Raw genomic sequence first — 17614 nt, forward strand, 5'->3', positions numbered from 1 at the left:
CCCAGTTTGGGCCTTCTGTCTTCAATTAATACATTCAACCACACCCAGAAACATGCTGATCCAGTCAGTGGACTAATCTAGTTATCACACACCCTTAATCCATATTCTTACTTAATTTTAGATCCAGCCACCTTTGAAAAGCCTCACCTATAGGCACATAAACCTTTGGGGGGACATCTGGATACAAGCCATAACACTGCATAAAGCTAAACATGATGATGTTGACAGTGTTTTGAAAAATTGGATCCATCAGTACTGCAGTGAACACAGCCACTTGATATACTGATCATCAAACAAGCAAAGATCATGACAAACTGAAAGTGGAAGGGAATTGTGACTATGCAGCAAGCAGAAATTTAAGAAAAGACATGGCATTATGTTTTTAAAGATTTATAGTGATCCAGTGTGTGCTGAATACAAAGCAGTGCTGAAATTCATAAACAACTTTGTCGAGGTCATTGCTGAAGAAAATTTGATGCTATAACTAGTCTCTAATACTGATGGAACAACAGTGTTTTGGTGCTATTTCTCCAGAGACACTGACTTCAGCTGACAAGACAGCCTCTGTAGGAATGAAGGACGCCAAAGGCAGAATAATTGTGCTGGGTTGTGGTAGCACAGCAGGCAAACATAAGTGTACCTGGGTTGTGATAGGCAAAACCCCACATCATCATTGTTTTTCTTTTCTTTTTTGGTATCGGGGATCGAACTTGGGACTTTGATCTTGTGGGGCAGGCAGTGGAACCACTGAGCTAAATCCCTGCCCCCGACATTGTTTTAAGGGAGTGAGTTTCTTATCAATTCATTACTATTGCTAACAAAAGGTATGGCTCACCAGGGACATCTTTTCTGACTTGCTTCATTACAGGAAAGCTGGACTGGATGCCTATTGCAACATTTTTGTTCTTCCTTAACAACAATTCTGCTCATCTTCCAGTTGAAATTCTTATAAAAATAAGCTTTGTACCATGTACAAATTAGCAAACTCCAATTCTGACTTCACTAATGCAGCAATATAAATTGGGTATCCTTAGATCAGTGAAGAGTAAATACAAAAACACTATTTTGGACAGCATACTGACAGCGGTAAACAGAGAAATACTGTAGTTGTGGAAGGTTTTCAAATGTTTAGCATGACAGATGCCATATATGCTGTTGCCAGTGCTTGTAGTAAAGTGACTGACGACATGATTGTGACTGCCTGGCACATCTGGCCTACAACCATGTTCAGTGATGATGATGAGCAAGGACTCTGAAGGATTCTGTATATCAAGGGAGAAAAAAAATGATATCTGGTCTTCTTACATATGCAAAAAATATACGTGTTGAGTCCATCAGTAAGCTGGATGAAGGAGATGTTGACTTTTTTAATATCAATAATAAAGCTCCAATCATTCACTGATTGATGGGGAATTACCTCTGATGGTTATGAATCAAGGTGATCATGATAATAGTGATGATGAAGATGACGTTGCTAAGACTACAGAAAAAAAGTGCCTATAAGTGACATGGTAAAGAAGTGTGACAGGCTTATTGAAGGACTAGATCAGCATGGATTCATGAGAACAAGATATCATGTAAATTTATAAAATCAAAGAAGGGTTTGTGTTATAGTTTATATCTAGATATCTCCCCAAAGTCTCATGTGCTCATATGTGGGGTTTTGGGAGGTGACTTGATCATGGGGGCCTGATAATCATCAGTGGATTAGTTCCCTGATGAGTTTATAGTTGACTTGCTTTTAGGAGGTAGGATCTGGGGAGAAGAGGTGGGTTTATTTCACACCTGCTCCTCTCTCCATACTCTTTTTCTGCTTCCTTGCTGCCATGCTATGAGCAACTGCTCCACTGTGCCCCTCTGCCATGCCACCCTGCTTTGGAGCCAGCTGACTATGGACTGAAACTACAAACTGTGAGCTAAAATAAACCTCTCTTTCCTTTAAGTTGTGGATGTTGAGGATTGTGTCCCAGCAATAAGAAAGTAAGAGAGTTCGTAAGACAAATCTATTATCAATGAAGTAGATGACTGGAGAAAACCTTTTAAAAAGGTACTCAGCAGAATGCTCCCTTGTACCTAGAAGATCTCCTTCCTGCTCCCTGATGATTCTTCTCACTTAAAAAAATAAAATACAATAATTTTTCAATCAAAGCCCAGCACTGAAGGTGGAGTTGGAGGATGCAGCTGTTTGTCATTGCAGTTGCTTTGCAGCTGATGCAAGTATCCTAGGGATGCTGCTGGCTGCATATTAATGATATTCCATTTTTTAAAACTGCTAAGTCCTTATGTATAAACAAATATAAGAATATGATTGCTTATTGGAAGGATATAAATTTAGAGCCATTTATGATGGAGATGCAAATAAATACAGATTGTCTACATGGGTGGGTGCTGAGATTATGACACTTTTGCTTTCTGATGGGTCAGTGTATACAAACTTTGTTTCACATGTAAAATAATTAAAGTGATAGTAAAATTTTGTCTTTCAGATTTGCATACTATTTTAGGTATGTAGGAAACATAAATGAATTTCATGCTTAAACATGGGTTGCATCCCCAAGGTACCTCAGTATGCTTATGAAAATTTTCCACAACTCAAAAAAAATTCCAAAATATTGTGGCCTGAAGCATTTGGGGGAGAGGGTTGCTTGACTTGTATTATCAAACATTCATGTCAGACATGCTGTTCCATCACAAATATAGGTTGGGCTTGAGTTTGACAAAATTCAGTGAAAACATTCTGTGATTTTCAGTTGACATGGGCTTTACAATAATTATTTTCTTATTCTGAAAATTGTGTGCTAATAGCAAAAACTGTATCTCTCTGAAAAGATTGAAGAAGACATTAGAAAATGAAAAAAACATCATCTGCTCTTGTACAGGCAAAACTAACATCATCAAAATGACCACATTACCAAAAAAATGACATGTGGATTTTTAACACAGTATCAGTCAAAATACTAGCAGCTTTTTTTTTTTTACAGAACAAAAAGTAATGATTCTAAAATATATATGGAAACAGAAGAGGCCCAGAATAGCCAAAGCAATCCTGGACAACAAGAGCAAAGCAAGAGGCATAACAATCCCAGATGTTAAGTTATACTACACTGCTGCAGTAGTAAAAACAGCATAGTACTGTCCAAAAAAAAAAGACATATTGATGAAGGGTATAGACAGAGGATTCAGAATAACCCCAAGCACTTGCAACCAGGTGATTTTTAAAATTTTTTAAATTAATTATATTGGTACATTTAATGTATACAATATAATGAGATTCATCATTGGAAATTTGCACCTTTACATGATCCATCTTGGTTCTTATTTTTTCCCCATTCCCCTGTCCTCCCTTCAACTCCTCCACCCCTCCCTATCTACAAAGACTGTTTCTATTTTTTCTTTTTCTCATATTAATTCCATTCCCTTCTTTTTTTTCTCCTACCCCTCCCACTTCCCCTTCCCATTTGCCTTTTTCTTCCTATTTCACATTATCTATTATACCTTTTAGTCCTTATTTACACTTTTAGTTTCTCACACTAGAGAAACTATTCAGTATTTACACTTGTGTGTCCTATTTATTTCGCTTAAGAGTATCGCCTCAATGTGCATCCATTTAGCTATAAATGTCTCTAATTTCCCATTTTTTTACGGCTGAGTAGTACTCCATTTTATTAAAAAAACACATTTTCTTTACCCAGTCTCCAGTTGATGGCCAATTGGGTTGCTTCCGAGTTTTAGCTATCACGAATTATGCTGCTATGAACATGGGTGTACATATATCACTGTAGTATGACTCTTTTAATTCTTTGGGGAAGATACCCAGCAAGGGAATAGCTGGTTCAAATGGGACTTCCAATCCTAGTTCTTTGAGGTATCTCCATACTGATTTCCACAGTGCTTCCACCAGTCTAAACTCCCACCGTCAGTGGAGTAGGGTTCCTCTTTCCCCACAGCGCCACGAGCATTTGTTATTGGTTGATTTCATGATAGCAACCATTCTTACTGGTGTGAGGTGGAATCTCAGTGTTCTTTTCATTTGCATCTCTCAAATGACCAGTGATGTTGAACATTTTTTCATATGTTTATTTGCTATTTCTATTTCTTTATCTGAAAAATGTCTGTTCATTTCAGATGCCCATTTTTGGATTGGGTCTTTAAATTTGGGAGGTCTGATTTTTTTTTTAAGTTCTTTATATATTCTAGATAGTAGACCTTTGTCTGGGGAACAGCAGGTGAAAATTTTTTCCCAGATTATGGGTTAGCTCTTCACACTGTTGGTGGTTAATCTTGCTGTGCAGAAACTTTTTAGTAAGAAGAGATCCCACTTGTTGATTGTTTGTGCTAGTTCACCAGCAACTGAGGTTTTGCTCCCAAAATCTTTTCCTACACCATTGTCTTCAAGAGTTCTACCTAACCTCTGTTCAGCTGGTGCAGCATTTCTGTTTTAATATTTAGATCTTTAATCCGTTTTGATTTTAGTTTAGTGCATGGTGAGAGATATAGGTCTAGTTTTAATCTTTGGCAAGTTGAAACCCAATTTTTCCAGCACCATTTATTAAAGAGGCTATCTTTCCTCCAGTGAGGGTGTTTGGCTCCCTTGTTGAAGATGAGATGGCTGAGTTTGTCTGAAGTGCATCTTCTAATCTGTTCCACTGGTCCTCAGGTCTGTTTCTTTGCCAGTACCATGCTGTTTTTATCACAGTAGCTTTGTAGTATAGTTTCAAGTTGGGGGTTGTGATACACCCTGCCATGTCTCTGTTGCCTAAAATTGCTTTTGCTATTCTAGGTCTCTTCTTGTTCCAAATGAATTTTTCTGGATTGTTTTCTCCAGATTTGTGAAGTATGATGCTGGGATTTCAATTGGGATTGCATTGAATCTATGTAGCAGTTTTGGAAGTATGGCCATTTTCGCTATGTTGATTCTTCATACCAAGGAGCAAGGAATGTCTTTGCTTTTTCTCATGTCATCTTCACTCTCTTCAGAGTGCTATAATTTTCAGAGAAGAAGTCTTTGATTTCTTTTGTTAGTTAGTTTCCTAAGTATTTTAATTTTTTGAATGCTATTGTCAAAGAAATTGATTGCCCCATTTCTCTCTCAGTGAGTCTGTTTTTCATGTACAGAAAAAGTATTGATTTCTGTGTGTTGACCTTGTATCCAATTTGGTTTACTGAATTTAGTCATTAACTCTAGATGACTTTTGGTGGAGTTTTTAGGGTCTTCTACACAGAGTATCATGTCATCTGCAAATTATAACAATTTGACTTCTTTGTTTCCCATCTTTATTCCTTTAATTTCTTTCTCTTGTCTAATCATTGTGGCTAATGTTTCCAAGCCTATATTGAACAGTAGTGGTGATAATGGACACCCTTGTCTTGTTCCTGATTTTAGTGTGAAGCATTTCAGTTTCTGACCATTTAGTATGGTATTGGCTGTTGGTCTTTCATAGATGGCTTTTATCAGATTGAGGTAGAGACCGTCTATTCCAATGTTTTGGAGGGTTTTTTTTTTATCATAAATGCACGTTGAATTTTGTGAAATGCTTTTTTTGCATCTATTGAGATGATCATATGGTTTTTGTCCTAGGCTCTATTAACATACTGCATTACATTGATTGATTTGCATATTTTGAACCATCCCTGGATCCCTGGGATGAATCCCTCTTGGTCAGGGTGTATGATCTTCTTGATGATCTTCTGCATTCTATTTGCCAGGATCTTATTAAGGAATTTTGCATCTATGTTCATTAGTGAGATTGGCCTATAGTTCTCTTTTTTGATTGGGTCTTTCTCTGCTTTGGGGTTCAAGGTGATGTTTGCTTCCAGGAATGAATTTGGGAGCATTGCTTCCCTTTCAATTTCATTGAAGAGTTTAAACAGCAGTGGCAGTAGCTCCTCTCGAAATGTGTTGTAGAATTCAGCAGTGAAGCCATCAGGACCCGGAGTTTTCTTAGTTGGTATGTTTTTAATTACATTTTCAATTTCATTGGTTGATATTGGGTCATTTAGAATTTTTAGGTCATCTTCGTGGAACGTTGGTAATTCACATGTATCTAGGAATCTGTCCATTTCTTCTGTGTTTTCCATCTTATTGGCATATAGGTTCTCTAAGTAGGTCTTGATGATCCTCTGGATTTCTGCTGGGTCCATTGTACTTTCACCCTTGTCATTCTTAATTGCATGAATTTGGGCCTTTTCTTTCCTTTTTCTGATAAGGTTGGCTAAGGGTTTGTCAATTTTGTTTATTCTTTCAAAGAACTAACTCTTGGCTTTATTGTTTTTTTGTATCATTCTCTTAGTCTCCATTGCATTGATTTCTGCTCTGATCTTTATAATTTCCTCCCTTGTATGTGCTTTGAGTTTGTGCTGCTCTTCTTTTTCTAGAAACTTAAGGTTTAGCATCAGGTTGTGTAATTGAGCTCGATCTGTTTTCCTAATGTGAGTATTCACTGCTATGAATTTCCCTCATAAGACTGCTTTCATTGTGTCCCATAGATTCTAATATGTTGTATTAGCATTGCCATTGAATTGAAGGAACTGTCTGATTTCTTCTTTAATTTCTTCTGTGACTCACTGGTTATTCAGAAGTGTGTTGTTCAGTTTCCATGTTTTTATGAAATTCTTGTGGTTTCTTTTTCTGTGGTTCACCAAGTTCATCACACTATGGTCTGATAATACACAGGAGATAACTTCAATTCCTTTGCACTTACTTAAACATGTTCCATGAGCAAGTATATGGTCTATTTTGTAGAATGACCCATGTGCAGCTGAGAAGAATGTGTATTCTGATTTTGTGGGGTGGAATACTCTGTAAACATCTGTTATGTTCATTTGTTCAAGAGTTTGATTGTGTTGTAGTATTTTTTTGTCTAGTTGATTTATCTATTTGTGACAATGTGGTACTGAGTTCCCCCAGTACTATTGTATTAGTGCTTACATGATTTTTCATGTCTATTAGTATTTGTTTTATAAAGTTGGGTGCAGTAGTGTTTGTTGCATATATATTAATGATTATCATCTCCTCCTCTTGGATTGTTCCCTTTACAAGGATGTGGTGTCCTTCTTTGTCTCTCTTAATTAGTGTTGGTTTGAAATTCACATAATCTGCAAAGAGGATAGCTACTCCTGCTTTTGTTTTTTGGGGATAGGGTTCCTGTTTTATGGAGTATTATTTTCCACCCTTTAACTTTCACTCTATGAATTTCTTTTTGAATGAAGTGTATTTCTTGTATGCAGCCTATTGTTGGATTTTGCTTCTTGACCCATTCTGCAAGTCTATTTCTTTTGATTGGTGAATTAAGACCAGTAACATTGATGGTTATTACTGATACGTATTGGTTTATTTTTGTCATGACTTTTTCTTTTTGTTGGATTCTCCCCCTTTTGCATTTAATTTCTTGTCATACCCAATGGATTCATTCTGTTGGGCTTCTTGGGGTTGTGATCCTCATTGTCTTTTCCCAGGATATGGTCTAAAATTTTTGGCATGCTGGTTTGGTGTTCATGAAGTTCCTAAGGTGCTCTTTGTCATGAAAGTATCTTATTTCTCCATCAATTTTGAAAGATAATTTTGCAGGTTACATCAATCTGGCTTTGGAGGTTGTTTTCCATTAGAGCTTGAAATATGTCACTCCATGCTCTTCTTTCCTTGTGGGTTTGTGTTGAGAAGTCTGCTGTGATTCTGATGGGCTTTCCTTTGTATGTGATTTGTTTCTTTTCTCTAACTGCTTGTAGAATTTTGTTTTTCTGTTGGGTTTCTGGAATCTTAACTATTATATGCCTATGTGTATGTTTTTCTTGATCACAGCTATTTGGAGTCCTATATGCCTCACTTATCTGTATATGAAGTTCTTTGCCCCTATTTGGGAAATTTTCTGCCATTACTTCTGTGAACTTTTTTTTTTAATGTTGTCTGCACTCTCTCTTGTTTCTTCATTGACTTCAGTCAGTCAGATGTTACTCTCCTTTGCATCATCTAGCAGCTGCTGGATTGATTTCTCATGGTTCCTTACTATTTTTAAGAAATTTTTCTTTTCCTGGTCACTAATTGCAATCCTATTTTGTACATCTAAAATTCTATCCTCCCATTGGCTCATTCTGCTGTGTAAACTTTCAGTGGAGTTTTTAATCTCCTAGAAATCTGTTTGTATCTGTTTTGTGGATTCCATTTGTTTCATATGTTGGTATTCCATCACGTTCCTTAGCTCTTCAATTTTTCATCTGTGTCCACTCTAGATTTATTAATCATGTCTTGTACTATGAGCACAATCTCTGCTGTTATGTGAGAAATTATTTCTGATTTCATTTTTTCCAGGTCCTCTTTTGTTGCCAGTTCAGGAAGTTCAGGTTTTTGAGTATCAGAGTGTTCCATGTCATTTCCCTTTGGTGTTGCTGTAGGTGATCTGGAAGTCTGGTTTTGAGACTTATTTACATGTCTTCTCATTTCAACAGATGCAGCCTGCTGTGCCTTTGTTGAGGCAACTTTTTGCAATTGTCATGAATTCTCAGCAAGTCACTGAGTAGCCTTTACTCTGCTGCTCACCAGTACACCAATTCCTGGGTTCAGAATGGTGGCCTTGTGGATCCCTGAGCCGACCTTTTGTTTGGGTGAGCTTCTGGCTGGGGCCTCTGCACACTTGTTCTAGGGGTGCCTACTGCTTTGGGTCCTATGTAACTATTTCCTGGGAGGGCCTTTGGCTCTGGGCTGTGCACTGCAGTTCCTGTTGTCTGCACAGGCTTTGGCTAGGGTCTCCAGGCACTTATCAATGGTATCGGGGCAAGCCTCTGGGTATTGTTTGTGTGCCTGTGTAGCTCTTTTCTGGGAAGACCTTCAGCTTGGGCAGGTGTGCAGTAGCCCCTGGGGTTGGCCGGGAGCCCTGGTTGGGATCTGCCTGTAGCATTGCTGGTCTGGGACTCACAGCTGCTCCCCAGGATCTGAGAGCCTTTACCGATGGAATCACAATCAGGTTATTTTTGACAAAAGGGTCAATTTTATATACTGAACAGAAGAGAGCCTCTTTAATAAACGGTACTTGGGTAGTTGTTGTTATCCAGATGCAGAAGAATAAATCATGATCCATATTTCTTACCCTGTACTAAAAATGAAATGAAAATGCATCAAAGACCTATATAAAAACACAAACACTGAATCTACTGGAAGAAAAAATGGTAAAACTCTTGAAGACAGAGATCTTTGCATATGCAAAGATTTGCTAAATGGAACCCCATCTGCACACAAAATGGTAACATGAATCACCATACTGAAGACCAAGCTTCTAGCATATGAAACTTTGGTGTTCATGCTGAAACCATATCCAAACCACAGCAGAGCTCACCCAATCATAATTATTGTTGCTACATAAAATGAATCAATAACTCACATCAGGCTAATGGTCATTTGAAGAAATAGAAAAAAAATAATTTAAACATATAACTCTCCATATTATCCCAAGATACTATAATATTGAAGACAACATTGCTTTTTAAAAAAAGGGGTCAAAGAAGAAGATAATGGGCAGGAGAAGAGAAAGTTGTGAAAGAAAGAATCTTTTGCTAGAAAATTTGGGGATTTTTGGACGAAATCAAGCTGTTTATGTATAAAGGACACAGATAGATTATCTTAGACATGACAGAATGAGAGGAACAGAACATTCTTGCATCTTCCTTAAGAAATGTATGATGAAATCTAAACAATATTTAACAAATTGAAATCATAGAAGACAGTCCTATTTTTAATGCATTTGGAAAATTTTTAAGTGATGTCATATATTTGGACACCAAGAAAACTATGATACATTTTATACACTAAAAAGCACACAAAATCAGGTCACAACTTAGTGAAAGCAAAAATTTAGTACAAAAATGAAATAAAATCTCAACCATGTAGAATTTACAGAAATAACAATAAAACAAGTCAAGAAATTTTTAAGTGAAAGAGACAAATGAGAAATGAAATTGCAGAACATATGGGAAATAATACTATTAAGAAAAGATATATAAAAACCTATATGCATCTAAAGCCATGCTCAGGAGAATATTCATGTCCTTGATCAACAAATTAAATAATATTGTAACATAAGAAATTGGGGAAGGACTAGGAAAATTATCTTTATGAAAGGAGAAATAAGAACTTAATAAAGATAATAGCAAACATTAATGGATTAGAAAACAGTAGAAGTATAAGTAAAGAACCCCCAATATAAATCACTAGCTAATCTAACTTAAAAAAGTAGCATAACCATACAGCTTTAGGAACCAAAAGAGAAATAACTAGATACAGAGAGGATTATAAAAAAATGCTGAAGAATTTTTTTTTCACAAACATATTTGAAAATCTGAATAGATGGGTAATTTTTCAAAAAGGTACATACAGCTAAAACTGACTTCAGATGTTAGGGAAAGTTCCAACAAAACAATTACAAAAAAGAAAATGAGAAAAAGAAATCATGAAAGCACAACCACCTAAAAGACAAAGGTCAAACTCATAGTATTTAAACTGTGAATCTTTCAGAGTAAGTTTAGTACTTTTGCAGGCTGCCACGTGCAAAAAAATGAATCTCTTCAGGGAGATGATTTTTCTTTTTGTGAAGAAAGAGTGTTTTGAACTGTGGCATGCAGAAGAGATCAAAAGGTTATTGAAAAGCTCTGAGGTTGGGACGAAGTTATATTTTCAGTTTAAGATTTTGGAGACTCTTGCCAAAGTGCACCCAGACTTGATGACTACTTTGCTGAATTTTTAAAGGAAGATTTGGGTATATGATGCCTGGATGTTCAGTTTTTTCTTACCTTGCTATATTTGTTTAGGTGACACCAACTCAAAACTCAGATACATATTGTTTTGGGAAGTGACTGACTATTGAGGCATTTACAAATGTGGTTAGAAAAGTAGAGGAATCCTCTAAGTTTTGGTCTGGGGGTGCTTCCTTGGTCTAGGACTCTTCCAGCATTCTTGAGGCCTTGCTAATGAAGTGCTAATGGGGTGTTATGACTGGCTACTAGAACAAGGCATCAGAAAAATAGGCTGGTAAACACCGTTTGAAGAATGTGCCTAATCCTTTGAAGTGTGGTTTTAATGGGAAGATAAGCACATTTCCTGTCATGGAATCCATGGTTTTGTGTCCTGACCCTATGTTAGAGATTCTAGGCCACATTTGGTCTCCTTCAGATAGTACTTATGGAAGAAATTCTATTAGAGGGATGGTTCCAGGCTTGGCCCTCTCATGTTTGATTTGATCAACTGTGCCTCAAGTAGGAAACCTCTAAATAATTGTAAAGTTGCTTAAGTGACTTTTAATACTATACTCTTACAAAACTCAAATAGAAATATAGGTCAAACCAGGGGAAGATAAGCCAAATTCCACTCTAAACTTCTCTTTAATATCCCCTCACTATGCCTTCTCCAATACTATGATTAAATAAGGTCAAAAGCTGTTCTTTTTGTGTTTTTTAAAATCTCCCAGTTTTTAACATAGTGGTCTGTACAGAATGAATACTGAATCCATTTAATGAATGGACACAAATGGATTGGTTTACTACATGGATAAAAGCTCTGAAGAAGTCGCTCTACTAATCTTTTATTAAGGGCAGCAGTCTGTGCTTTGGATCAAACCTCAGCAAGAAAAATTGAGGGTAACATTTGAATGACTCTATTTTAAAAAACAATTTTAGGTTCAGAGCAAAACTGAACAGAAGTTACGGAGATTTCCCATGTCTCTCTTCTCCCAGATACAGACTCACTATGTACACCAAAGTGCTACATTTGCTACAGCTGATGAGCTCATGTAAATATTTTCATAACCATCCAAAGTTCATAGTTTATATTTAGGTTTATTTTCAGTGTTGTAGATTCCAAAGTTTTTTTTTTTTATTACTATATGTTTGTAGTGCATAATGTTTACATTCCTTTTGGGGAATTGGTATATATACAAAATACACGTTTGTGCCTTTTTTTCATCTCCTGTCTCTTCCCTCCTTTCCTCCTCCATCTACCTCTTTTTTTTTTTTTTTTTTTTTTGGTACCGGGGATCGAACTCGAGTTCTTGTGCTTATGTAGCAGGCGTCGAAACCACTGAGCTAAATCCCCGGTCCTCCATCCACCTCTTGATCCTCTCCTTTTTGTTCTTTTTTTTTTGTACCAGTGATTGAACTCAAGACCTTGCACTTGCAAGGCAGCCATGGCCATTGAGCTAAATCCCTGGCCCATCCTTTTTTTTTGTATGTGTTTGTAATACATAATGTTTACATTCCTTGTATGGAATTGGTACTTTGTACAATGACATGTATCTATCCTTATAGCACACATCCAGACAATAGAATCATAATCCAGATTATCATTTTAAGGCAGTAAAACTAGTGACTTTATAAATTTCCTAGCCACAGGTAGTGTGTTAGGATAGCTTCTTTCATTTAGTAATGTGTGCTTAAATTTCTTTCATGTCTTTTTTATAGCTTATTAGCTCATTTCTTTTTAGAGAAGAGTACCATTCTATTGTCTGGATATATATATATATATATATATATATATATATATATATATAGTTTATTTTATTTACTCAACCTACTGAAGGGCATTGTAATTGCTTTCAAGTTTTGGCAGTTAGGAGCAAAGCTGCTATGGACATTTATCTATGGGATTTTGTGGATATATATGTTTTCAACTCTTTTGAGTAAATACCAAGGAACACAATTTCTGGATTGTATGGTAAAAGTATGTTTACTTTTTAAAGATGCAAAAAATTGTTTTCCAAAATGGCTATACCATTTTACATTCCCCAAAACAATGAGAGTTCCTATTGCATCGTATACTCACTAACATTTGGTATTGCAAGTATTCTGGCTTTTGCATTTCTAATAGGCATGTAGAAATTTCTCATTGTTTTAATTTGTAATTCTTTAATGGCATATGATGTTGGGCATCTTTTTATAATCTTATTGGCTATGAATATGTCCTTTGGTGAGGTGTCTGTTCAAGTCTTTTGCCCATTTTTAAGTCAGATTGGTTTTTTGGGTGTGTTTTAAAAATTCTTTGCATATTTTGGAGTATGTTATGGTTTAGATCTAATCTGACTCCCCAAAAGCTTCATATGTTTGGAATGTGAATGGATCATGGAGTGTTATACTCATTAGTGTATTCATCCATTGGCAAGTTAAGTAGCTGAACATGCTGTTAGGAATTGGAGCCTGCTTGGAGGTGTGTTACTTGGGGTGTGAACTGGAAGAGTATACTCTTGTCCACAATTCTTCCTTTTTCTCTCTCTGCTTCCTGGATGCCATGGGATGAGAGATGCCCTTTATCATCCCGTCCAACATGCTGCTTCTGCCTTGAAGCCTGCCCACTTTGGACTGAACCCACTGGAAACTGTGAGGTAAATAAACCTATCCTTCTTCAAGTTGTACAGGTATTTTATCCCAGTGGCAGGAAAATGACTAATAGGGAGTCCTTTATCAGATGTGTAGTTTGCAAATGTTTTCTTCCAGCCTGTGGCTTGTCATATCACAGTGTATTTTCAGAGCTGACATTCTTTTTTCCATTTAGTTTATTGGTACATTTTAGGTATACAATACAGTTACATTCATCATTGGGATCTTGTACCTTTACATAATGTATCTTGTTTCTTATTTTTTCTCCCCATTCCCCTGTTCTCCTTTCACCCCCTCCACCCTTCCCTATTTACAAAGACTTTGTTTGCATGTTTTTCCTTTTCTCATATTTTTTCTTTTCCATTCTTTCCTTTCCCCTACCCTCCCACTTCCCCTACTCCTTTAGACATTTTCTTCCTATTTCACAATATGAAGTATACATTCTTATCCTTATTTACACTTTTAGTTTTTCACACCATAGAAACTATTTTGTTTTTACACGTGTGTTCTATTTATTTCACTTAAGAGTATGGCCTCAACGTACATCCACTTACAGAGCTGACATTTTTAATCTTAATGAAGTCCACCAATTCTTTATGGATATACCTCTGTGTAAGAAGCAGAATGTTAAGATAATTTTTTCCAATTAACTTCTGTATAAATTCATCTGAATGACCCATAGTTATCTCATAATTAATAAACTTCAATCAACTTATTATTTTATTAACTTATTATTATCAACTTATTATTATCTCAGTTTCAATTTTCACTACTTTCAAATCTTCATTTCCTACCTGATCTACTGGAATAATCTCTTAGTTCATTTTCCTGTTCCTAACTTTGTTTCTCTCATTGCATATACAGTAAAACCATAGATTTTGAGTTACTTATTTTCTGAGTTTTGTGCAAGGTAAGCAAACATTTTTAATAAGTTTTAACTTGATAAATTAGCAAGAGGTAATGGATGAGATCTCACTAGGAAAAGAAGAGAAAAAAGCAGAGGAATCCTTCATTTCAAATGAGATTAGGAAGATATGTAAAACATGGGAAAAATGCAAAATATTGTAGAAAATCATTACCTAAATAAGCCTGTGGAAGTGTGTGATGAATATGTTTAGTGACAATGCAGTGTCACATTTCTGTGAAATCCTCAAAAAAAGGCAAAAAAGCAAGTGTCATTGGATAGATTCCTTGTTAAAGTTGCATGAAAAGAAAAAAATTCTATTGAGTCAATAGATAGCAGTGATTCCATAAGTGATAGTGAAAGTCATTCTACACAATAACCTTCCTGTCTTGTGTCTCCCTCACACCAGCCACGAGGGTTTTCAAAGGTTTATTTTTGTTTATATTTTAAATTTTTCTTTACTATTTTGTATTATATTTACAATATTGTAATCATTTTATATGAATATTTTTGGGTTGTAGAACGAATCATTTTAGTTTCCATTATTTCTTGTGGGGACATTCTCTTTGATATGCAGGTGCTTTGGATCAGGAGCATGTTTCTGAAATAAGTTACAGTGGATCCTTATAAATCTTGACTCACAAACTCAATTCATTTGTGAAGGCTGGTTGTAATTCAAATTGATTCTAAGTCAAGCCTGTTTGTCCCATAAGAAAGAATGGAAATACCCATAATGCATTCTGAACCTCCCAATGCACCCTTTAACTAACCTTTTCATAATGAAAAGGGATTGTATGATGTACGTAATTTACCAGAAATAATTTTCCTAGTGTATTTATCAAAAAGTTATAGATGCCCTACCGAGGTCCTGAGTTGCACAGAACACGCCGAATCAGCCCACTGCAGACAGGCAGGTCTGTGCACGCCCTACCGAAGTCCTGAGTCCCACAGAAGATGCCGAATCACCCCGCTACAGACAGGCAGGTCTGCCCATGCCCTACGGAGGTCCTGAGTCACACAGAACACACAGAATCAGCCCGCTGCAGACAGGCAGGTCTGCCCATGCCCTACTGAGGTCCTGAGTCGCACAGAACATGCCGAATCAGCCCGCTGCAGACAGGCAGGTCTGTGCACGCCATACCGAGGTCCTGAGTTGCACAGAACACACCGAATCAGCCCGCTGCACACAGGGAGGTCTGTGCATGCCCTACCAAGGTCCTGAGTCGCGCAGAAGACACCAAATCACCCTGCGGCAGACAAGCAGCCACCTGGTTCCACACTACAAAGACGCAGAGGACACCAGACCACCAGACCAAGGTACTGAGTCCCGCTGTTCCTGGCCCAGAGGTAGGGGCTTCTGAGCCATTGTCCCACTGCTCCTGGTCCAGAGGAAGGGGCTTCCCAGTCACCATCCTTCCTGCTGCTCCCAGCCCAGAGGAAAGGGCTTTTGGGCCACCTTCTGGCCCACTGCTCCTGGCCCAGAGGAAGGGGCTTCCAGGCCACCATCCCTACTGCTGCTCCAAGCCCACAGGAAAGGGCTTTTGGGTCACCATCCTACCGCTGCTCCCAGCCCCTGTCCCACCTCACCCAGCTCAGAGGAGGTAATCCGTGAAGGCGTTAACAGCTCCCCGCCCCAGTCAAACTGAGAAAACACATAAATAAGTCTCAAAACCGGATTTCCAGATCACCTACAGCAACCCCAAAGGGAAATGAGATGGAACACTGATACTCCACCACCTGGACCTACTGAACTGGCAACAAAAGGGGATCTGGAAAAAATGAAATCAGAAATAATTTCTCAAATAACAGGAGAAATTGTGCCCCTAGTGCACGACGTGATTAATAAATCTAGAGAAGAGCTGAGGAACAGGATGGAATCCCAACATAAGGAACAAATGGAATCCATAAAACAGATGCAAATAGATTTCCAGGGCATGAAAAACTCCATTGAAAGTTTACACAGCAGAATGGGCCAATGTGAGGACAGAATTTCAGATATAGAAGATAAGATTGCAATTAGTGACCAGGAAAAGAAAAACTGCTTCAAAATTATAAGGGAACATGAGAAACCAATCCAGCAGCTGCTAGATGATGCAAAAAAGAATAACATAAGACTGATTGGGCTCAATGAAGAAACAGGAGAGAATGGAGATGACATAAAAAATCTCTTCACAGAAATAATGGCAGAAAACTTCCCAAGCAGGGGAAAAGAGCTTGACATACAGATAAGTGAGGCATACAGGACTCCAAATAGCCTTGATCAAAAAAAATCTACACATAGTCATATAATTGTTATATGTTTCCAGAAACACAACAGAAGAACAAAGTTTTCCAAGCAGTGAGAGAAAAGAAACAAATCACATACAAAGGAAAGCCTATCAGAATCACAGCAGACTTCTCAACACAAACCATCAAGGCAAGAAGAGCTTGGACTGACATATTCCAAGCCCTAAAAGAAAACAGCCTCCAACCCAGATTGATGTACCCTGCCAAACTATCTCTCAAAATGGATGGAGAAATAAGATACTTTCATGACAGAGCACCTTAGGAACTTTGTGAATGCCAAACCAGCACTCCAAAGAATTTTACACAATATCCTAGGAACAGACATTGAGGATCACAACCCCAGGAAGCAAAGCAGAATGAACCCATCTGGCATGACAAGAAATTAAATGTAAAGGGGGAGAACCCAACAAAAAGAAAAAGTCATGGCAATGACAAGTCAATACGTTTCAGTTATAACCATCAACATTAATGGTCTCAATTCACCAATCAAAAGTAATAGACTGCCAGAATGGGTCAAGAAGCAAAATCCAACAATATGCTGCATACAAGAAACACACTTAATTCAAAAGGAAACTCATAGACTGAAAGTTAAAGGGTGGAAAACAGTACTCCATGCGACAGGAACCCGAAAAAAAGCAGGAGTAGCTATCCTATTTGCAGATCAGGTAGATTTCAAACCAACACTGATTAAGAGAGACAAAGAAGGACACTATATCCTTGTAAAGGGAAGAAGCCAAGAGGAAGAGATGACAATCATAAATATCTATGCACCAAACACTAGTGCACCCAACTATATAAAACAAATACTAACAGACATGAAAAGTCATATATATACTAATACAATTGTAGTGGGGGACCTCAACACCCCACTGTCACAAATAGATAGATCGACTAGACTAAAAATAAGTAATGAAAAAGTTATAAAATATGCCTAGTTTACCAGAAACAACAATTTCATATTGTATTCACCATTCAAGTTGACATCTCCGGCTTGCAGGAACTTTCATCACAGTTTTATGAAGCTCCTTCCCCCATCCTGAGTGAGGAGGCTTTCATAACAGGATGCTCAGTAAG

General features: G+C 37.3%; 1 protein-coding gene across 6 annotated transcripts in view; it reads left to right on the forward strand.

Moving 5' to 3' along the window:
* LOC110343973 (uncharacterized) overlaps window positions 1-17614 on the forward strand; it is a 228800-nt gene that overhangs the window by 146476 nt on the left and 64710 nt on the right. For 5 of the 6 annotated variants that reach the window (XR_015443897.1, XR_015443893.1, XR_015443896.1 and 2 more), the window contains one exon: window positions 8443-13355. The gene's annotated coding sequence lies outside the window, so the exon portion shown is untranslated. The remainder of the gene's footprint in view (window positions 1-8442; window positions 13356-17614) is intronic. The other variant, XR_015443894.1, reaches the window with a different exon arrangement.

The sequence above is a fragment of the Heterocephalus glaber genome, unplaced genomic scaffold (assembly GCF_053883595.1).
Source record: "Heterocephalus glaber isolate CG9 unplaced genomic scaffold, H.glaber_assembly_v1.0 deba00001586, whole genome shotgun sequence".
Lineage (NCBI taxonomy): Eukaryota > Metazoa > Chordata > Mammalia > Rodentia > Bathyergidae > Heterocephalus > Heterocephalus glaber.